The sequence below is a fragment of the Calidris pugnax genome, unplaced genomic scaffold, assembly GCF_001431845.1.
Source record: "Calidris pugnax isolate Ruff unplaced genomic scaffold, ASM143184v1 scaffold38, whole genome shotgun sequence".
NCBI lineage: Eukaryota > Metazoa > Chordata > Aves > Charadriiformes > Scolopacidae > Calidris > Calidris pugnax.
In genome coordinates, this window is record NW_015090995.1 from 143,277 (window position 1) to 164,879 (window position 21,603).

The 21,603-nt window shown below is 46.0% G+C and overlaps 1 protein-coding gene across 11 annotated transcripts in view; it reads left to right on the plus strand.

Annotated features, from left to right (window-relative positions):
* ARHGEF9 (Cdc42 guanine nucleotide exchange factor 9) overlaps nt 1-21,603 on the plus strand; it is a 191,794-nt gene that overhangs the window by 97,438 nt on the left and 72,753 nt on the right. The window lies entirely within an intron of this gene.

Genomic DNA, 21,603 nt, shown 5'->3' on the forward strand with positions numbered 1-21,603 from the left:
GGGGCTTGGGAGATCCCATTGACTGTCTCTTCTGATGAAAGATTGTCTTTCTGGAAACTGAGTGTCTTTTTTGGGCCCTTGCATTATTTAACAGGAATTCAAGTTGCTGAAGAAACATCAGCCTGTCAAAGAAAGTTTCTTGGAGCTTTTAGCACAAGCCACAAATATTTTCCCCCAAAGTTTGAAGGGTATTTTGAGGAGGGATTTAAGCTTGATGGGGATGCCAGAGAAAGTTTGAAAGTATGGAAAATGTTTCTGTCTCTCCCTAAGTGCAAAAATAACTATTTATTCACAATGAGGACAAAATTCTGCGGGTGGGTTGCTAGAGTGATGGGAACGGATGGAGAGACTTGGCAGCAGGGATCTTTGTCAGCTTGATTTCTTCAATGGTTTAATCAAATTCAGTTTTCTTAATGTGGATACTCACGGAGAGGCTGAACTCCCCCACATGCCCTGCTCTTCTGAACCTGAACGTCCCTTTCTTTCTCTTAAAATAGAGTTGTTGTAGGTTAGTGCTCATTACCCAGATGTGCTGGGCTGCAGCAAAAGCTGAAGCCGAGGAGTGAGTAGAGGAGGGTCAGCTGGTGTGGGAAGCCATCCTGTCCTGGAGCAGGAGGAGGTGTTTGGAGGTGGGATTGTTGTACATCCTGGTGGGAAACCACTGCTCTGGTCCACCTCTGACTGCTTCTCTGTGAAGCAAGAGCACTTTCTGCAGAAGCAGGTTCAGGGCTAGTTCCCTGTTCAGGCAGCTTTGATATGAGCTATGTGCATCCCTCTGGAGCAAAAGAAGGTAAAAAGGGTTAGAAAAAGTCCTTTCTGGCTCTGTCCTACCTAGTGAAGCTTTTGTACATGCAGCAGGAAGGTGGATGTGCTCAGCATGGTCCATCGGGGTGGCTCTGAGCAGTTGGGCTCTGCCTGTGCTCTCTGGTATTCTAGAGGTTGGAATAGCCAAAAATTATTTCTCTTCCAGTAAGTGTGGGAGGGGGAATTTGCCTCAGTGTGACACGCTGAGGTGACCTGCCAGTAAACGCCTGGTCTTGCATTCCTCAGGAGCTGGCTCAGCAAGGTACGGCCAAATCCCTGCTTTTATTTTGGGTTTTGTTTGCTGGGGGGAAGCTGTGATTTTGTTCTGCTGCTGAAATACCTTCATTAATCTGGTGCTGAGATCCGGGTCTAATTTTACCCAGCTAGTGAAAGCTGACTATTTAAAGAGGTGGTTTGAGCCTTGAATTTTTCTTCTTCTTATATTAGCAGAGAGGGAGATGGAATATTACCAGGGTAACCGAATAACCAGACAGCAGATTTGAGGTTACTCGCAGCACACGACAGCAGAGAGCAGTGTGTGGCTCGCAGGGAGAGCGGTGCCTGCTGCAGCCTTCTATCGAGTAAACAGGCAGAAAACTGAGCTGTATCAGGTCGATCAAAGACTGACGATGAGCTGACAGTGTGATATGGCCATGAAAAAGCAAGGTATGATCCAAGGATGTATTAGAAGATGAATTTCCAGTAGAGATTAATGCCGCTGTACCAGACAGTGGTGCAACCTCACTTGGACTAGAGTAGCCTGTTTGATTGCCAATATTCAACAAAAATGAATTCAAACTGGAACAGGGACAAGGACAGTCGGGGGAATGGAGGATCTGTCTGTGAAGGGGAAGCTGGGTGCCCTGTCTAGCCTGGCAAAGCAGCGGCGAGGAGCCCAGCTGGTCTCTACAAAGGCTCTGGGGACAAAGGCTCACTGGGCAGGAGAACTGCTTAAGATGAAGGGTGAAAGAATGAATAGGTATCGGGTGGTCACAGCAGAATATGGGCTCTTAGTTAGGTGGCTTCTCATCATCGGGCAGGAGTGTGGTGGTGGAGCAGCCTCCCTTAGGGTGTCACAGAGATTAAAAACCCAGAAGAATGGAGGCTCGAGAGCAGAGATCCCTCCAGGCCATGGAAGGAGGAGGCTGTGTTGGGGACCCCTCCAGTGCAGCCTTGCCTCCACCACGTTCACACCGCTGTGGTGAGCAATTAGTGGCCTGCAGGCTTTAAGCTGGCCCTGGCTTATTGATAATTATTGGAAATGAGTGTCTGGGTCTGATCGTGTGCCTTAACTTTTTCCGTACGTGCTCAGCTCAACCTCTTTTGCTTCACTTTGGTTCCTACTAGTGTCCTAAAGTTGTGTTTGCTAAAACGTCAGGAAAATGGGAGCTTGCCCTTGCTCCTACGTGGAATAACTAGACCTAATGTTCAGGTCTTTAGACATTTTTCCAGCTTTTATTGAGTAAGGAGATGTCAATGCCTCCATCAAAGGAGCAAATCTGGCTTCAACTTGTAGCCCAGGCGTTGGTGCCTGTTATTGCACCTGTTTCAGGGCTCTGGTCCACATTTTACCAACGTGGTAAATTATGTGGTGTTAACTCGTGTTGCTGGGTTTCCATGGCAACCCTTTTGCTAATTAATGCACAGCATCGAGGGAAAAAAATCTGTCCTTAATGATGAATTAATTTGACAATCTTGTTATGGTAAGAAGAGATGTGAATAGACATTCTGAAGGTGTATAGTGGGGATGTGGGCACGCTCATTGCTTATAAGGAGAATAACTGGGAAAAAGAATATGTCAATGTTATTCTGACCTTGCAGCATTCAAACTGAAGCCTTTCTTGCAATTTGGAAAGGTTTTGCCCTTCAGAAGGAAAAAAATTATCTTGAAAAATGTCTAAAAACAATTATGCTTATTTGCCCCCTTTTTTTGATAAGACATTTTAACTTGTTTTGTGTGTGTGTGTGTGTGTTTAAAAGGTTTCCTAAAGACTCAGTGAATTTAAGAAAGCTGGGTGCATGAAAGAATCAGAAAATTCACCTTTAAAGGACTACATTATTTTATGTCAGGAAAAGACAATTCCTCCCAAATTTCAACCCACTCTGCTCATTTTTTCCTCTAATTCCCCCAGCGGCGCATGTGGGAAATCGGCAGAAGCTGTTAATAGATGGGCCCAAATGAAACCCTAGAATCCTAGAATCGAGCCTGTTGGCTTGAAATTCGAAAGAGAAATGAATGCAACCTCGCAACATGGCCCTGACCACCGAAACAGTGGCTTTGGAAGCACTTTAGCAAAAGTAAATCAGAAGTGAGAAAAACAGCAACTTTCCGATGCGTCTTGGAGATGAGTCACGATGTAGGTTCCCATCAGCGGCGGCAATTAAACTCCTTTAGCACTTTGTGCACAAGGCAATGAGTTAAGTCACAGTGTCCTGGCTAAATTCTTACTCGGATAATTGTACTCAGCCTTCCTGAATCCTCCCCTCCTGCAGTTTTAATTAGATGGAGCTGTGGCTCACGAACGTCTGTGTCGTGTGGACCACAACCTAATGGGGAGTTTGGTGGAGACCTGTCATCCTACAGGCGATCCTGTGATTGCCTCCCATCCTGTTGTGACTGCAGCAATTACTTACACGGAAAAGCAGTGTTAGGGAAATAATGAGTGTGTTTGAGCTGTTGCTTAATGAGATTTCGCTTTCAGATGTGAAGGCACCACGCATCCAACTGGCTCTTTGCAAAACCATCAAGTGCCCCGTGAATCTTCTCTACTCCTGGCCAGAGCCTGCAAACTGGCAAGGTCTTGAGTTTGCTGGAACACTTCTCCTGGGGTCCTGTGGGGCTGGAGGAGCAGTTTGACGCTGCCATGTAGATGGAGAAGGGAGCAGAGAGGTGGAAGGTTGCCCAGTTTTGCTGCCCTTGCTCTTGGTGGCCGCTCAGGAGCAGCCCTGGGATGGAGACGGGTGCAAGGGCTGAAGGATTTGTCCTGTTGGGCTTGTCCTCTGCTCAGCCCCATCCAAACCCTCTGCTGCCTTCATCACCAAGAGATCCTGGGCTCTCTGTCTGCAGTCAGTGTGAGGTCTTAAACCATTTACAGCTGGGGAACAAGGGATAGTATTTAGATATATGTAGTATTTATATATATTCTTATTTAATTAAGGCTGTTTTGGGCACTGAAATGACCTGCTTTGAAACCTTCACAAATCTCCTCTGGCCTTAAATGGCTGCTGACTTGACCTTGTTAAAAGTTGCTTGAGGAGCTGCATTTCCAAAGAGTATAAATAATAACGGAGATGGGATTCTTTTCGCCTTTTTAAGGAGAGAAAGAGAATGCGTTCGAGTACTTACATACTTTTTAGGACAAATAAGTTCTCAGAAGGGTGGAGAAGGTGAGGCTGCAGATCAGAAAGCCACAGGCCCTTCAGCACAACCAGGTGGAAGAATTCGAGGGAGTTACTGTGGCAACTTGCCGTGAGCTTTCAGCAGCACCATGTTTAGTTTGTTTAATTTATTTCTTGTTCAAAGGCTTCTTCACCTTGTAGATGCTTTGTTTTAAATCCTTTTGTTGGTGGTTTGATTTTTAGATAGTTAAAATGGAGCCTTTCTCCATTTCAGACTCCTCGCTCTTCCCATTATACATAAATAATACCTCTCCTGCAACTATTTAAACTATGCCTCCACAGTCTCTGAAATGGTAGTTTAGCTGAGCTTTTAACAGGTTTAATCTCTTTCTGGGTATTAATCCTTCCAGAACCTCTGATAAAATTTGTTGCTTTTCTCTGAATCCCTCCCACGCTGTCAATATCTGTCTGAAATGAGTTGCTTCGTGCAGAACAAGCCATGGGAGGAGGGACTGTTACAGCTTCTTGCGGATCTCTCTCTCATTTCAGAGGATTTCAGACTCCTCTGATTTCCTGCCACTGTGCTTCCTTGCCCCGTGAGCATCTCTCCCATTGAATATGGGTTTGGAATGAGTTCCCCTCCTGTTTATTAGCTTTATTTCGTGGTTCTCAGATACATTCACAAAGTTTTCCTGTTTGATATTATCAGGGAATTTTAGTGAATAATATCGCCTCCTCCACATGGCAGTGAAGACGTAAAGATAATCAGAGACCGCAACAAATGGTGGGTCCCATTTCTAGTTTCTTGTACTCCTTTTTTCTTGCTTTGCACAACATTGCGGTGTCCCTGAGCCTCTGTAACAGCAAACTCGATCTGTGATCCAGATTATCAAAGACTGCAACTGAACTGGAGGGGAAATTATCTTTTTTTCCATCATGTCACTGTAGAAATGACAGAGTTTCCGTTGAGGCAGTAGCAAACTTTGGACAGTCTCTTCTCTCAAGTTTTAGGTCTGAAAAAACCAGGACTTGAGCTATGAAGGCAACCTTTGAGATTTCTGACCTTCTCTAGAGTTGGGTTTGAACCAGTCACTTCCTGCTCATTTCTAAGTCTCCCAACCTGAATTCATCGTCCCACATTGGTGCCCTTATAGTTTGGGCTCCCACCAGGCAAGATGCTTCAAAGGTGACAAAATGGCAAAGTCCCTTGACTGGGAGATGGTGAGAGGGGACCTCTGTCTCTGTGTTCAGCTGAACCACAGCCTCAAAGCCAAGCTCCTCTGAGCTGGACCTGAATCATTCCTTGTCCAAACATAAACCCAAGGAAAAAATCTCTTCATGGTTTTGAGATGTCCAGGTTCTCCCTAATTCCACCTATTATGGAGGAAATAGCAAGGAGATGGGTTTTTTCCCCAGCATCATACTTGACCACTGTGCTGCTTGCACTGTTGCCCGTGGCACCCTTTGGCCATGTAGTGCCACCGTGGCCAAATTTCTCCACTGCGTCAACTCTTTTCCAAACTTCTTCCCTTTGGACACTCTCCCTGGCCGTTCCAGCTGTGCCCTTTTGAATGAAGGCAGCTGCCATTTTGAGCAAACGCTGGCCATAAAAAATAAGGTGAGAATCTGTGAGAGTAAGATAATTTATTATTTCCGTGCCAGTGCTATAGGAGGGAAAAGTGGTGAGATGTGAGGAGTGCAGTGCGATGGAGACCTGCGAGAGACAGATCACATTCCATCTTTCCTGTTTCTTTTTCTCTGAGTGGAGGGAGTGTAAAACAGAAACAAAGCAGGCAATCTGAGCCCCTATCCATTTGCACAGGGCTTGTTTAAATGAGGATTTACTTAGCCTAAAAGCTCCTTAGAGCCACTTAATTCTTCTAGGTGCAGTACATATCTAGGCCAGTAGTAAAAATTCCTTACCAGATGTCTTTAAGAGAGTGCTCACCAAGTACTTTCCCAAGGAGAACATCTTGGATGCTTTCAACAAATGGTATCTAATCCACCATCTTGATGATGTTGGATTAGAAAGACAGGCCTGGCCACAGCACCTTTTAAAGCCTTGGGAATATTTGGAAGTTGCTCCAATCATGGAAAGAGAAATTAAATGGGCTGCAGAGCAGTAAGGGCTACACGCTCTTTTTTTTCAGCAATTAGTCAAAATAGTTCTAGCTAAAATATTTTACTTCATTGATTTGAGCATATTTCACTACCACTTAATGTTCTCTCGTGTCAGTCTTCATCTTAAATACCTTGTGAATTCCCAGAGCTCTTGTAGCCTTGCTTTTGGGCAAGTTGTAGTCCAAATCCAAGTTGGGCTGTCAATGTTCACCCTCAAATCTGTCTGTACCTGTGTGTAGCAACCTCCTGGACTGTCACTCATATTTTACACTAGTTTTGCTCTGAAAATTTTCCTTTGAAAATTGAAAGGAACATGGAAATCGGCTGAGACATCAGACACTGGGGTTATATATTCCTTGAAGCAAGAACCCGATGTATGTGGTGAATGTAGGCTTGCAGATGTTCCCTTTGACTTTGGTGTGACCATGCATTCGAGTAAGGACAGAGCCATACAGTACACACAAGGCTGGCTCTGCTCAACACAGAATTAAGCAGAGTAATATTACAGGGAAATGAGAAAGGTTTAGATACTTTGAAGATCTGCGCTGAGAAGTTGTTTGCATTTCTTCAGAGCATGAGCCTTGGGGTCCGTGGTCCTCCTCTGCTCCTACATACCATTTCTGAGCAGTGAAACCAGAGCAGGACTGGCATTTAACATGCTCCTCAAGCACTAACCACGACCATAAGTGCTCAGCGCGTGGGTCGAGGATTATCTGACTACTTTAAATGGCTGGTTCTTCTAACGGTTGTCCCAAGCATGGAGGGGAGAGGAGCTCTGTGTGGGGAACCAGTGAGGCCCAGCACGAGCAGTGCCCTGTTATTTTCATACCAAGCAGCCTGGGCTCACTCCAGTCCTCTAGAGGTCAATGAAATGGGACAGGCCAAGGGAAGGAAAGATCTCCCCGACCAGCAAAGCCCACGCAGCCAGGGATTAGCTTCACGTGAGCTGCGCTGCTGCCAGTTCTTCTGGGGTGAATCATGTCCCAGTATGAATTGGATGTTTTCCACCCAGAGGCTGGTGTGGATTTTATATACGCTCCATTTGCCTTTCCCCTCTGATTTGAGAGTTGCCTGTTTTGGTTGGTTTTTTTTTTTTTTTTAAAGCGTAGGTGTTTTAAAAGTAATGTTTTGGTTCACCTTTGGAGTTGCCGTTTGACTTCTTTGTCTTAACGCGTCCTGATTAATGATTAATTGCAAAGGACATGTTCTGACTCCAGCCCGTGTCCTGGGGTGCTTGTCGCAGCAATGATGCACTAGGTGATTACTCACTCCCCTTAACCTGACAGCTGTATTTCTTTCTTTGACTCGTTAATGACCTTGCCCAGGTACGAGAGTGTTTGTGTAGATGTGTGTGGTTGTAGGGTGTTGGGGAAGTGCAAATTTTTCTTTCACTTGCGTGACCTTCATTTTACCTAAGTAAGAAAAAAGGAGCTGTTCCATGAACAGATGGAGGGTTATTTCTAGAGGTAAGTGAATAATGCAGAAAATTATTCATTCAAAACCCCTTCAGACAACTCAGATGTTTGCCGTAAGATAGTGTTGCAAATCCTAGTGCAAATATCTGCTCAGATGAATGTTCAATCCAGATATCTTGAAAATTGTGTGTAAGCGTGATAGTCCCCCAGTCCAGGAACAGCACAGTGCCAGGTGACTTCATTGAGCCATTAAGGAAATTAGGAACAGTCACTATTTTAAGCAGTAGTTACAGAACAGATAGTTTGTAAGCAATGCATAGCCGAGTTAGACTAAAAAAGGTTGTCAAATCACAGGAGGTAAAAAATAATAATGTGAAAACCAGTCTGTTGCTGGGTAATTCAGCAAGGAGGAAAGGCTTCTAAACTCAGCAAACGCTTGCTGCAAATAGTTTGCTCGGTTCTTGTTGTTCCATAATGAGTCGGATCTACTAGCCAGGGAAGACATCACGTTGCCTTGAAAAACAAATCATATTTGGATGCCTCTTTCCGTGCGTTTGGACCCATTTTAACATGAACACACTAATTATGCTGTGGAGATGATTTTGTTACGGCAGAAATGAAACCGAGTTTGCAGCTGTAACTATTGAGCTGTGAAGTGCTGGAATAGGTATATGGGGAGAGATGCCTTTTAATTCCATTGCGTTTCTCTTTAATATTTGTATCCCTTTACTTGGCGTGCAGCTTTGGTTTCTGTTCTCTGGGGGGCAGAGGCGAAGGGCCTGCCTTTTGGGGCTCAGCAGCCTCCAAATTGCCATTTATGTCAGAGGGAGTTTGCCGTCAACCGGTTTGAAGAATCATGTCCACGGCCTCATTTGTACACAGATGGTAACGGGCTCACAAATTCCCAGTCTTCATGACATGCTTCCTGATGCGCAGGGAACCGTGTGAGTCATATTGCTCCAGCTATGGTCTTTTTGGATGGAAATTATACTTTTAAATATATACTGTGATTACATACAGCGGTGATGGGCTCATTTGAAGGAGCTGGAATGTAAGCCATTAAGTTGAGTGGCTGCCATTATGTACCGCGTTTGCCAACAGATAATAGACAATGATATTTCATCTGTGACAACTTTGCCCCCTAGACTTTGAATAGAATTATCTTGCTTCGTAACCGCTTTCTTCAGCGCCATCCAGGTGATCACTTTGTTATAGTAGACAGCAAATACAGCCTTTTTTGAATAAGAGGTGGAACAGAGAGGGATTGGACTCGCACGTGTCTTGTGCAGCGTGACCTGGAGAGAGGGGAAGGGGCCGGTTATAAAACAATGGAGAGATGACAGGAGCAGGTCAAGAGAGGTTATTCTCCCCCTCTACTCCACCCTGGGGAGGCCCCAGCTGGAGCACTGGGTCCAGTTCTGGGCTCCCCAGTTCCAGGAGGACAGGGAACTGCTGGAGAGGGGACAGCAGAGGGCTACAGAGATGCTGAGGGGCCTGGAGCATCTCTCTGATGAGGAAAAGCTTAGGGACTTGGGTCTATTTAGTCGGGAAAGGAGAAGGCTGAGGGGGGATTTCATCAACACCTATAAATACTGAAAGGGTGGGTGTCAGGAGGATGGGGCCAGGCTCTTTTCAGTGGTGCCCAGGGACAGGACTAGAGGAAATGGGCACAAACTTGAATGTAAGAAGTTCCACCTAAACATGAGGAGGAACTTCTTTCCAGTGAGGGTGGCAGAGCCCTGGCAGAGGCTGCCCAGGGAGGGGGTGGAGTCTCCTTCTCTAGAGACATTCAAACCCGCCTGGACACGTTCCTGAGGGACCTGCTCTGGGTGGCCCTGCTCTGGCAGGGGGGTTGGAGGAGATGATCTCCAGAGGTCCCTTCCAACCCCATGTGATTCTGTGATTCTATAACACCAGTTTGGCATCGGTGGAGCCCAAGGTGCATCACACCATGCTCTCTGAGATTTGTGCAAATTAGAATAAGCACCAGCACAGCACTGGCTGGACTCACTCTTACCAGGTGCTTGGGCAAAGCTCCTGTTACCTGCTCTGGGCTTTTCGTAGCTGCTGCCAAGGCTCTGCCCTGCACAGGGGGTTTGGGGTTGAGGGAGCGCAGGAGCATGCCCATGGTGGTGGCTGCTCTCTTGCTGTGTCACAGAGATAGCTGCTGGCTCCCTGAGCAGCCCGGGAGGCTGCGGGGATAACTCATGTTTCACATGAGTGTTGATAACTTGAAAAACGACCTGGCATTAGGGGTTTTCCACCCTGTTCTAATTAGAGTCTGAGAAGTATAGATCCAAGCTGCAGTCCATCTGAGGAGGAGGGTTGTGGGAAGTGTCTGCTTTGAATTATTCCATTAAAGAGGACATTTTGAGTGTGGCGATTTTCCATAAAATCTGAGAAGGCATCAGATGGTGACTTTCATTCATTTCCTAACCTGAATTGAGAAAAGCAGCTTAGAGGTGGAATGCTGCATATCCCCGTGCTGATCTGGCCAATCCATGTAATAGGCTTACAGGGGCTGATGCCAATCTACAAGAGAGTTACGCACACTTAACTAGCATCAATTTATTACCTGACTGATGAGACAAGCTCTTACATCCAGGATTGTCCATTGAGCTTCTGGTAGGAAAAAAACTATGGTAATGCAAAGTCAGTTAGATGGGAATAAGATTATAATGCCAGATACTCTGCTGAAACCAAGGGAGGAAAGGAATGTGCTGGACCATCCACCTCGCTCTGCTGCTCCTCTCCTTTCCCGTGCCTAGTGTGCTGCTTCCCCAAAAAGTAAGGACATTAAATGCTTCCAGCAGAGGGCCATGAAGGTCCTGCCAGGGCTGGACCCCCTCTGCTGGGAGGGGGCGCTGAGAGAGTTGGGGGGGTTCAGCTTGGAGAAGAGAAGGCTCCAGGGAGACCTTAGAGCCCCTTCCAGTCCCTCAAGGGGCGCGAGGAGAGATGGGGAGGGACTCTGGATCAGGGAGGGGAGCCCTAGGAGGAGGGGGAAGGGTTTGACACTGAAAGAGGGGAGACTGAGATGAGATGTGGGGAAGAACTTGTTTGGTGTGAGGGGGGTGAGAGCCTGGCCCAGGTTGCCCAGAGAGGCTGTGGCTGCCCCATCCCTGGAGGGGTCCAAGGCCAGGTTGGAGGGGACTTGGAGCAACCTGGGCTGGTGGGAGGTGTCCCTGCCCAGGGCAGGGGGTGGCACTGGGGGGGCTTTAAGGCTCTTTCCAACCCAAACCGTTCTATGATTCTGTGAGTGCATATAGCAAGAGGTTCTTGGCCTGTGGAGGCAAAGCCAACCCAGGGCACTGTGCCTACCCTGGGCTTGTTTGCTCGGGGCTTGGGGAGGCAGAGGACATCCCGGGGTTTAGCTTAACAGGAATCCCATGGGGAGAAGCTTTTAAGTTCTTGCCTGTTTGCCCACTCAGGAGTGGATGCAGACGAAAGGTGAGGTGTAAATGTGAGATGTGGTTGCTATAATGACTCAAGCTCTGTCTTGCTGGGCTTTTGTTGCGTTATTGATGGCACGCGTCGGGTGGTGGCCGGCAGAGCCTGCTCACCCAGGTGTTTCCTTTGAGCTCAGGATGCCTCTCACTGCTTTTTGGTCCAGGTGCTGTAATACTGAAAGACGTGAGGAAGACATGTGTTTTTGCTGGAGTCACTCTCTTGAAGATCATAATTTAGGGGCCAGAGGTTTTTTCTGGTAATTTCTTACTCTGGGTGCCCCTCCTGGCAGCTGCCTGAGCCAGGGCAGCTTCTGCCCCTGCGCAATCCCTGAAAGCCAAGGGTGGTTTCTGAGGGTCGTGTGTTGTTTCTCCAGCCATTGCTCACTTTGAGCTTGCATTTAATTAAACTTTTCTGTAAGCTTAGGGTTTGCAAACCATTTTGTAGATGACATTCCCCTCTTTTGCTCATCTGCCAAGAAGCCACACCTTGGCTGTATTAGACGTGAGCTGCAGCGACTTATGCTAAGAAATCAAGAGATCAGAACAGCAAATAAGGAGCCTGAGCAGTGAGTGTAATCACTGTAATACATTCATCTGGACTTTAATCTGGCCTGGGCACTGATTTGCACTAATAACAGCCACTACTTTAAGTTGCAAGTTCTCATCACTTACTAAAAAATATCTTTTTTTAAATCTTATCATTTTGGCATCATACTACAATGTCAATATATGGGAATTACACATTGCTAAGTCTATGAGTGATGATGTGTTTTGATACATTGTGGTCTAATGTGACATAATCCAGGTGTCTACTTCATTTTTAAAAGGTGTTTTAAAAGACATTGCAGTGATTGATATAACGAAGGGGCTCTTGCTGCCTGTTCCTTGTACTTGGCCATCCAGGAGTAATGTTTCTGTTTTTCATTAACATCCCTACATTTGAATTAATTTCCTTTCATGATTTTTAGACCCTGGCCAACTGTGTCAGCTTTTATAGGACAAAGTGTCTACTTAGGCTTTCATTAGTTCTGGTCCTGTCACTTTATTCATTTCACTGTGAATGCCTGATTGTAGATAAGTGAAGCTGCTGCACTCAGCAGTCGTGGTGTGTGTGCCTGTGTGTGTGTGTCTGTGTGTCACCCGCTGATGGCAGGTCTCCTGCAGCTTCATGGGCAAAGACCCTACATCTGGGCTGTGCAGATCTGTTGCCTTTGTGAGTTGTGTTGTGTTGAATAATGCAATCCACTGGGAGTAGTCTGTGTAATTTGCTCCTAAATTCCTTTTTGTTTTGGGAACTCCCACGCCCCAGAGTAACAGGTGATGTGCATTTTCAAATAAATAATCTCTAAACCATCAAATGCTCTTGCCTTCCTCAGAGCAATTCCAATTTCATCTTCCCTCCCTACGAAAACTATTTGGTTGCTCAGATGAACTCAGTTTGCCCACAGTCAGCTCCGTGGGAGAGGAGACTTTTGCATTCCAGTTTCACTAAGGACAGGTTTCGTGAGTAAAATGAGTCTAGAACTGGCTTTCCTGTCATTTCCAGTCATGTCTTGGTTATCCATGAATGGGTTTTGAGGTTGTGGATGAGTTACACTGTGGGCACGGGGGTGCTCGGGATGGTGTCTGTGCAGATGTACCTCCTCGCTGGGTCCCTCAGCTCAGGGGCTCAGTGTCCCACAGCAGCCTCGTGCCCCTCACTCTACGTTCCTAGAGCCTAATTGGTATCTGTGTTGTAATATCCGTTTTGCTTCTCTGTGTTATTCTGCAGCTTGGGGAATTGAGAGAGAACTGTATCAGTCCTTCCCTGGGTCCTGCAGCGGTCCGGACACAGCGCTTCGATGTTATCTGGCACCATGGTTGCTGCCACAGCGAGCAGCGGGGCTGGGCTGATGCTTTATTAAGCTGGAAATGCTGCTCAGTAATCCTGGCTGTGTCCCCCCTCATTACTGCCTGTTGCAGCCTCAGCCCAGTAAAATTAAACTGGGCATAAAGAAATCAAATCCCAGCTCTGCCCCTCTGATCACGGGAAGGATTTCCCGGACAGCTCTAGGACTTAGAGGCAGTTACACCCTTCGGGTAGGAATGTGGGGGGGGTCCCTTCTGTGGCCAGAAGACTGGGATTTGTGCAGGTATTTCAGGTTTGCATCTTGAAGAGTATTTAGCCGTTCGTTTTTTGTGTGCTGTGGTGAGGAATTCGTGCTGACAGACCCTGTTGGCCCCGAGTCAGGTCGGTGCTGGGAGCCGCTCGGGCTGTGTTTGACAGAAGGTGCTGTTTTCCCCGGAGCAGTTTAAACTTTGAGTCCTAGACCCGATCTCATAATTTATCTGAGTTAAAAGATTATGGTTGGTGGTTATTTGTAATTAGTGGACATGAAAGATATGTCATCAGGCAAGGGGAGGCTTAATGTGCCCGGTACGCAAAAGGGATTGGAAAGCAATTACAGTGACATATGCCCCATCAAAGCCCAGGGCTCACCGGTGCTCCAGAGCCAATTAAAAACCACACGGGCAGTGCCTTATTGGGGTAACTCTGCCTTGTTACTGGCCCTTTTCCTCATTGCTGCCTTGATTTTATGGGCACTCTCAGCTCTCCAGTTACTGGACGCAGGTCTGTGTTGCAGCTATTATTATTAGTAGGAATGACATGGTCAATAACCATAATAAGGTGGAGAAGAGAAATAATGCTGTACCCTGCAGGAGGCCAGGTGATTTAATGTGTGCCAGACGATATTCTTTCAAGAAAATTTAAATCAATGAAAAATATAGTAAGGTTCTTAATGAACCTTTAAGTCTGTACTGATTCTCCACCTTTAGATTTATATATAAAGCTTCCAACCAAGTGTGACAGTCTTTGCAGAACATGGGGATGTCAGAGGCTCTCTCCCTCCAATCAGCCTCTTTCAGCTGAAATCCAGCCATTAGTCAAACTCATCAAAGGGCTTGAAAGCAGAAAGGGAAATTCTTTGCCTCGTGCTTAACCTTTGTGTGATTGCACCTCTTCAGAGAATAAGCAAATCAAGTGGAAATGCCCTCCCATTTGTTTTGTGAATGAGCTGTGCGGCGAATTCACTATGATTTGGCATTATTCAGTTTGTATAATTTCTGACGAGAGGCTTAAAAATAAATACACAATCAAAGGAGCTATTGGGGGATGATACAAGAGCAAAAGTACAACATGATGAGGTGGGGTGACATTTTCTTGTACGCTTCCTTTTTGTCTGCTCCATCAACTGAACGAACCTGTCCTACTTGTGAAAACGGGTGAAATTTTGGGCCGAAACATGGGCTGCAGCTTCTGGTCGTGCAGCTCAGGTGTGCCCCCCATCAAACTCATACCGTGTACATGGTTTGCATGGGGGGGACATCCGAGTATCTCAGCAGAGCTATGGAAGCCCTCCTTGGGAAATCTTTGAGATGACGGCATCGCTGTTGCAATAAATGGCCCCGTGATTAACAGCCCTATCAATCTGCGTTGGAAGCGTTAGTGCTCAGGAGGGAGCAATGCAATTAAAACACGGGAGGGTAGAGCAGCCTGAGGTGCCTTTCTTCTGGGAACACGGGAGGCAAAGTGGAATTCTCATTTGGCTGGAGGTTTACAGATCGTTTGTATCTCCTCTTCTACTGGGGTCACTCTGAGCATTGATTTCTTTACAGGGAGCTGGCATTCACAGTATATTCTTGTTTGAAGATGTTTTGGCTGCTGCTGTTAGGGAAGGGCCTGTTGAATACAATGGGAAATGCTATTGTTATTTTACAGTGCTTTTATGTTGTCTGAATAGAGGGCTTGTCTGTACAAGAACAATTTGAACAAATGGCATAGTTCCACCACGTTTCTCCATCTCCCCTTCGCAGTCTTCTCCCTCTTCCTGCTGTCCTGCTCCTGAGGAGGAGCACATAGTTTATGTAATGCTGATTTCAAAGGGAATTACCTAGCTCTTTTTTGGGTTTTTTTACTATTATAACTCTGTTGATGCATTAGTAGAAGATCTAACAGAGAAATATATGCTTGCCTTGGGATTATTCATATTACCCAGAGGCCGTGGTGCTAAGAACTTTGTAGGTACTTTGAATTTTCTAAGGAGATGGTGATCTGTGGTAGATTTCTTTGGGTTTTTTTTGAGAAGGTGGCTCTTTATTAAGTTAATTTTGGACTAGTGAGAAACTCTGTGCTGGAAACTCAATGTAGAATCTTGTGAGCTAACGATGATTATCCCTGGAAGAGGAATGGGTAGGTAGCAGTGATTTGCGTGGCCTTACCTCAAACCATATCATCCCCTGAAAAGATTTTTGCTATTGTATCCATTTCCATCTCCAGATACCAGTAAGTTCCTGATTTCTTTTTCAAGTTGGCCCCTAAGAAGCCAGTAAGTGCTGATTATTTGGGAATATTTAGCAAAATACTGCAGTAGTGGCTGATTTCACTAAAACACATTTCATACTCGGCTGCCTCACTGCAGACAGTTGCTGAGAAGGAGCAGATGTTGGGCTCCAACTGTGTGTCTTGGCTTTGGAAGTGCGAGAAGTCCGGGAGAATGCACCAGATGCACTGGGGGCAGGTGCTCACCCATTCCCCAAAATCTTCTTCCAAGAGGTCTCATCTTGGAGAGCTGGAGCAAAGTCCCTTTGCAGTGACACAGCTGGTTCCTGGCTGGTAGGTTCAAAACCTGCAGCAGCCTGGAAGAAGTTGTAGACTTTGGTTTAGAGGTCACTTTCTGTAACGTGCTTTAGAAAAATATCCCAGGTGGTGATGCTGGGCTTTTTTCATCAGGATGTGCTATCATCCACGAGACAGGAGGTGGGGAGGTGCTGCAGGAGGTCTTTCATGGCATCCCCCTTCCCCTTCTCTCCTGGGGGTCAGAGAGGTTTGGTCCAGGCTCGCTCTAGTCATGGGGTTTGGCAGAGTGATTCTACCCTGTCATGTAACCATGTTGTTCCTGTTATTCCTTCTATTTTTATTTTCCTATTTACTTTGGCAGGGAGACTTATTTTGTCTTGATAGCAGTGCCACAAAGCCATGGCCAGAAAAAAAACATAAATTGCAAATTCTGGAGTCAAAGTACCACTTTGGAACTCCTCTCTTATATTCCTTGGAAGCTTCCCCTGGGGCATTAATGAGAAACCCTCCCTTTTGGCTGAGGCCTTTGCAAAGTGTGAGAGGAGGAGAGAGGTGGGATTATTTCCCAGATGGGCATTTCTAAGCTCTCCTGACACTGGTGAGGACAGTGGCAGCTGGGTGAGCTCGGCAGAGGTTCTGCAGTGACACAGCAGGCTGTGTTTGCTGTGGTACAGCCATCAGCATCCCTGCCGTGCCACGCCGTGCTGTGCCAGGCTCGGGAGCTCTCGGCTGGCACACGCTGACGGTGCTGCATCCCGGAGGCCGTGACTTGCAGAGGCTCCTGAAACCCTTTTTTACTGTTTGTTGTTGTTGTCATTTTATTTTGGCAGCACCTCTAATGTAATTCAGTATTTCCAGTGGCCACGTTCCATCCTGGAAATAACACCAGACTAGAAGAGAAAGGAAAATCCACATGGACCTTAAGTACGAATGATTTAATTCCTTTCCGCTGACTTGACTTGCCGTTTTGAAAGCATTCACCTGTTGTACAGGAGTGTTAGGAGTGCCTTAAGTGTCTTTAGAGTGAGGGTTTGTGACTGAATTGTTGGAGGTTTACAGAGTGCTTTGGAAACCTGTTTGGAAATCCCTGGAAAGGCGGATGCGTGTGATCCTGGCGATACAGTGATGATACCCCATGTTCTTAGTGCGTGTGCCAGAAATGTGTCAGCTGTGCATATAATTAGAGAGAACATTGTCTTTTTGCCCTTTTTCTTTTCCTCATTAAGTCAATCTATTTGTGGCGCTGGGATGTGGAAGTAGCTCCTCCTTTGTCTGTCCTGGTATATCTTTGGCCGTGACCAAGCGTTTGGTGGGAGGTGAAGAAGGACCCATGATGAACGGTGACTCTGCTCCCTAGATGACACGCAACATCCCAGCAGTTAATCTGGTTCTTCTGCCCACTGAGAAAGTTTTATCTTTGCCCCAGCCAGAGAGTGGTTGGCGGTGCTTTGAAGTCTCCCATAAAACAGTAACAATTATTCTCGGGTCTGTTGTGGAGAAGTGCTTGTGGGCATTTCTCCTGCACTGACGTTACATGGTGAAAGCGTCGAGGAACTTTTTGCTTTGGGCTCTTTAGTTTGAACAACCAACTGACAAGAATAATTGATTTAAAGGGGAACGAGGACTTTTCACCTGGAAGACAAGCAGTATTCAGGGTACATCAAAACCAAATGTATGTTATCACCTATTGCATTTCTTTTAACTGTCTCCCTCTTCCTCTGATATTTCCCAAATATCTAAGTCCCCATTATTGTAAATTTACAAGGCTGAGATTTTGTGAATTCTTCTGATGGGCACAGAGAACATAGTTTTATTTACAAGAACCTTCACACACTGAGAAATTGCTGTGTCGGGGAGAGTGTGATTTAATATTTGACTATTCCTATTGTGATTATTATTGTTAAATCCAGTTGTTTGTTACCCTTTTTTAGTGATGGCCAAATTGTAGATGGGATGAACGTAAGATGTTGGAAGTGTAAACTTCTGCATCACCCAATTAAACACAGAGAAATAGTAATTTCTAGGGCATGATTCACCTCACTCGAAGGTAAACAACTGAAATAGCCAAGATGAATCACACTCCAGATGTGTCTCTTTCTCTTCAGTGATTATAAAGGAGTCCAGATGACTGTCTCAGATGCTGTGTGGTAGAGATGTCAGATTACAGGAGAAAAGTGCCTTTTGGGGTCTTTGGCTGAGTATGTCTGACCACAACGCTAAGACCCAAATTTGAAACCAAGAGACACGAGCTTTCTGGAGAGAAGAGCTCCTATGTTGAATTATCTCAGAAAATAATATTTTATGCCGACCTTTCTCTAGTTCATCGGCTCTGGCTGCTGTAGATGTCAGGTTCTGTCTCTGTAACCCTGCCCTGAAAGAGTCAGATGGCTTCACAGATGCAGCAAGATGTCTTGCAAAATAAATTAAACTGGATCTTTTAATTTTAGGCTCTGACCTTCTTTTAATGGGACCCAGCACGTGCAATGGTTGGAGCTCGAATTCTGCCATCCCGCTGCCATTCTTTTTTCACAGGCTGAACTGCATTTGTATTTTGGAAGGCCAAGGCTTCCTTGCAGGCTTCCTGGCCTGTGAATCCCTTTCTTGGGCTAGCAATATGGACGCGGGGCTGGAAAGGATCAGCTAAAGGGGGGTTGCTTCTATCTGCTGGCACTAGGCAATCAAAATCAAGAACTTACAACCTTTCTACTTGAGTATCCAGAAGCCCCTTGCAAAGCCACCTCAGCTCCTGACACCCACTGGAAGCATCTTCCAGATCTCGACGTTAACAGCAGAAAAAGGGTTCTTCTGGCCCTCAGCAAGTCCCTGCCAGCCCTTCCTGCTGGCCAAGCCGTGCTCCTCAGAGCCGGGATTTTGTGCCTCAGGCTCGCAAATGCGAGGAAATACTTTTGCGAAGTAGGTTAGAAGGCTCTGAAACGCAGTCCCTCTGAAGTTTGGTTTCCGTGACGTTTCTGTGGCAGTTTGTGCCCAGAACTGCCTGTGTGTGAAGTGACAGCAAAGTCTATGTCAGCTGAAGCAGAAAAAGCAGAAACCCGGCTTCTGCGTGATAGCTCTGTTCCTGGTTCATCATCAGTGAAAAATGGACTAAAATACCCAATGGCATTAACAAAAGGAACGGGTGTCAGGCTAACCTGATTTATTTTTTGACAAGGAAACTGGTTTTCTAGACAAAGAGAATGTACTCTACCTCTTTTATTTGGCTAAGCTAAATGCAAGATCACAGTGAGCCGCTGGTGGGAGGTAGCCAAGGGAAAAAGGGGGAGATGTTCTGTATTACTGCAGGATTTCTGTGACACTGTAAGAAATGTTTCATGCTGTTTCACAAATCTCTGGTAAGGTCTCTTTGGGAGTAGCGTTTACAGTTCTGGTTCATCTATGTTCAAGAAAGATGCAGGGGAAATATCTAGATGCCTAAAAGGGCTGGTGAGATGCTCAAGGGAAGGAAGAGCCCTCTGCCAAGACAAGGCTGAAAGAGCAGAGCTCGTTTAACGGGGGGAAACCACCGGCCAGACAGTGTCCATAATTACGTCAAAGGGGAAACACTAGTGAAGGAGAAGAGCTTGGTCCTGGCAGAAGAACAGATGAGTTCTGGTTAACAGATGAGTTAACTGGTCTTCAATATATTGAGGGGGGTTTCTTCAGCTGCAAAGTCTTCATTCCTTCCAGATCTGTCTTGGGGTTCTTTGTGGTTTAAACTGATTGATATTTATGAAAGCATCTAGAAACCTTGATTTAGAGCAACACAGGTGTTGTGAGGAAGCACTGAAACTTATCCCTACCTGGATTGAATATTCAGTTGTTGCACTGGAAACAGAAATCAACCTTCATAGCTGTTACTTGTCCAGATGTAGCTACCCTACTTTGCTAAGTGAGGGCCCAGAGCTGGGTCAACCTGAGGGTCCCACACCATCTGCCCCTCCTTTGGATGTGATCCCCTGGTGCCTGGCTCCATTCAGCTCTGTATCAAAAGCCCAAATGTGAGATAAACCCACACTGAGACAGTAGGTGCCCTCTGCCATAAGGTCAGCACATTGATTAGGGCCGTTGCTTGACTCTTCAGTGGGAGCTTGTTATGAACCCAAGCCTTTGCTTTCTGTCTGCTGTCAGGTCATCAGTGCGGCTGGTGTGGGATATACAAAGAAGCCATATTTTTCTTTTCCAGCTGCTTTTGAATTAGGAAGGACAATTTGACAAAACGGAAGTAGGAAGACCATCGTTTTACTTGATCTACTGCGGGAAGAAGAGGTCTGCTGGCTAGATACACCTTGGCTTTGAGCATAAAAGGCACTAAGTGTCAAGTTAGACTTTCTTAGATCTTGCTATTTTATGTATAACTGACAAATAATTGAAGAGCTGAAAGCACAACTTTAATTGTCACAAACCTAAGGAGCTTGATTTCTTAAAGGAAAGCCAGTTCAAGGAAAATGGTAAATCAGGTCCTTGAATCTGTTGACTGAATTGCCTGTAGGGACTTGAATGCTCTTCTGCGTTTATGCTGAGAACCCTGCAGCAGTGCTGGAAGGTTTACTGCAAGTTCTTACTGTGCAGGTAGTTATTAGCAGGCACTTTGGGAAGCCAGACTTAAAAAAGAGCTGTTAAGAGCACTCTAACCATTCCCAGTGCTTCTGCACTTAGATAACCGCTGCGCCGGGTTATTGTCTTTATGCTTTGTGTTGCTTGCCTAAATGGAAAGGAATTTCTGTGGCTGCTAAAGTCTTGCCATGTGGAAGGTCTGTAAGGGTTGCAGCGCTGAGCTCTTCCTTTTGAGCTGAAATGCTGATTTGGAGGCGCGTCCAAGTGCACGTTGAGTGCGTCTCAGAATTAATGAACCAGGTTCAGGATGGCTCTGACATAAGCGTGTGGGCAAAGTCTGTATTTGCTGGGACAGCCTTCCTGTTCAGTGCAGAATTCCTGCAGTGGACAAAACATAAACACAATTTATTATTCTGTTAAAAAAAGACATGACCATCATTCTGAGGAACAGTGGGTGGCCCTGGTATGGATGGATGATTTGTCTTGTGGATGCATAAGCATCACTGTTTGGATGAGTCCTTCCCACACGCATTAATCAGGAGTTTTATGTGTATATATAGGTTTTATATCTATATATAAGTTTTATATCTATCTATCTATATAAGGAATATATAAAATATAAAATAAGGTGGGTTGCAATGAAAGAACCAGTCAGGTCCCCGCCGTGGTGCTTGTCCAGCTTTAAGGCAACCGTGTGCTCCGCGTGGAGAGACGTTCAAGTAGGTCCTGTGGGACACAAGTCTGTCCTCAGTCCAGTTTCTAGTGGGCAGGTATCAGCACCCCGAGGGCTGTCACGGCAGTCACTGTCAGCAGGTTTTGGGTGAGCAGAGCAGGGTTTGGACATGCTGTGGGGCTGGGCTGGGCTCCAGGTCAGGTCTGGAAGGGGTTGGCAGGTGCCACTGTGTCCTTCTGATCTGCTGTGTATGAAGATTTCAAAAGATTTCAGTACATCGCCAGCACTAAAAAAATACTGAACTCTCAGGTTTTGTTTTTTTTTAAAAGTGTTCTCTTAAATATAAAAAACCGTTCTTTTAAATATGTTTGCAAACTTGGCTTGGACTTGTATGGAAAACCTTCTCACCCTTGAGTGACAGTCAATCCTTTAAGTGAACAAACTTTCTCTGAGACCTGAATTCCCTTGCAGGACACCATCGCTTGGTTTTGCCATTTTTAGGAACTCCCAGCTCTCTGTTCTGCTAACCCAATTGTACCTGAAAGCCATGTTCCTTGACAGATGTGCATGCTCACAAACGCAGCGTGGTGGTGGCAGGGGAGTTGTGGCTTTTCCCACGTGTGGGACCCGAGGGGC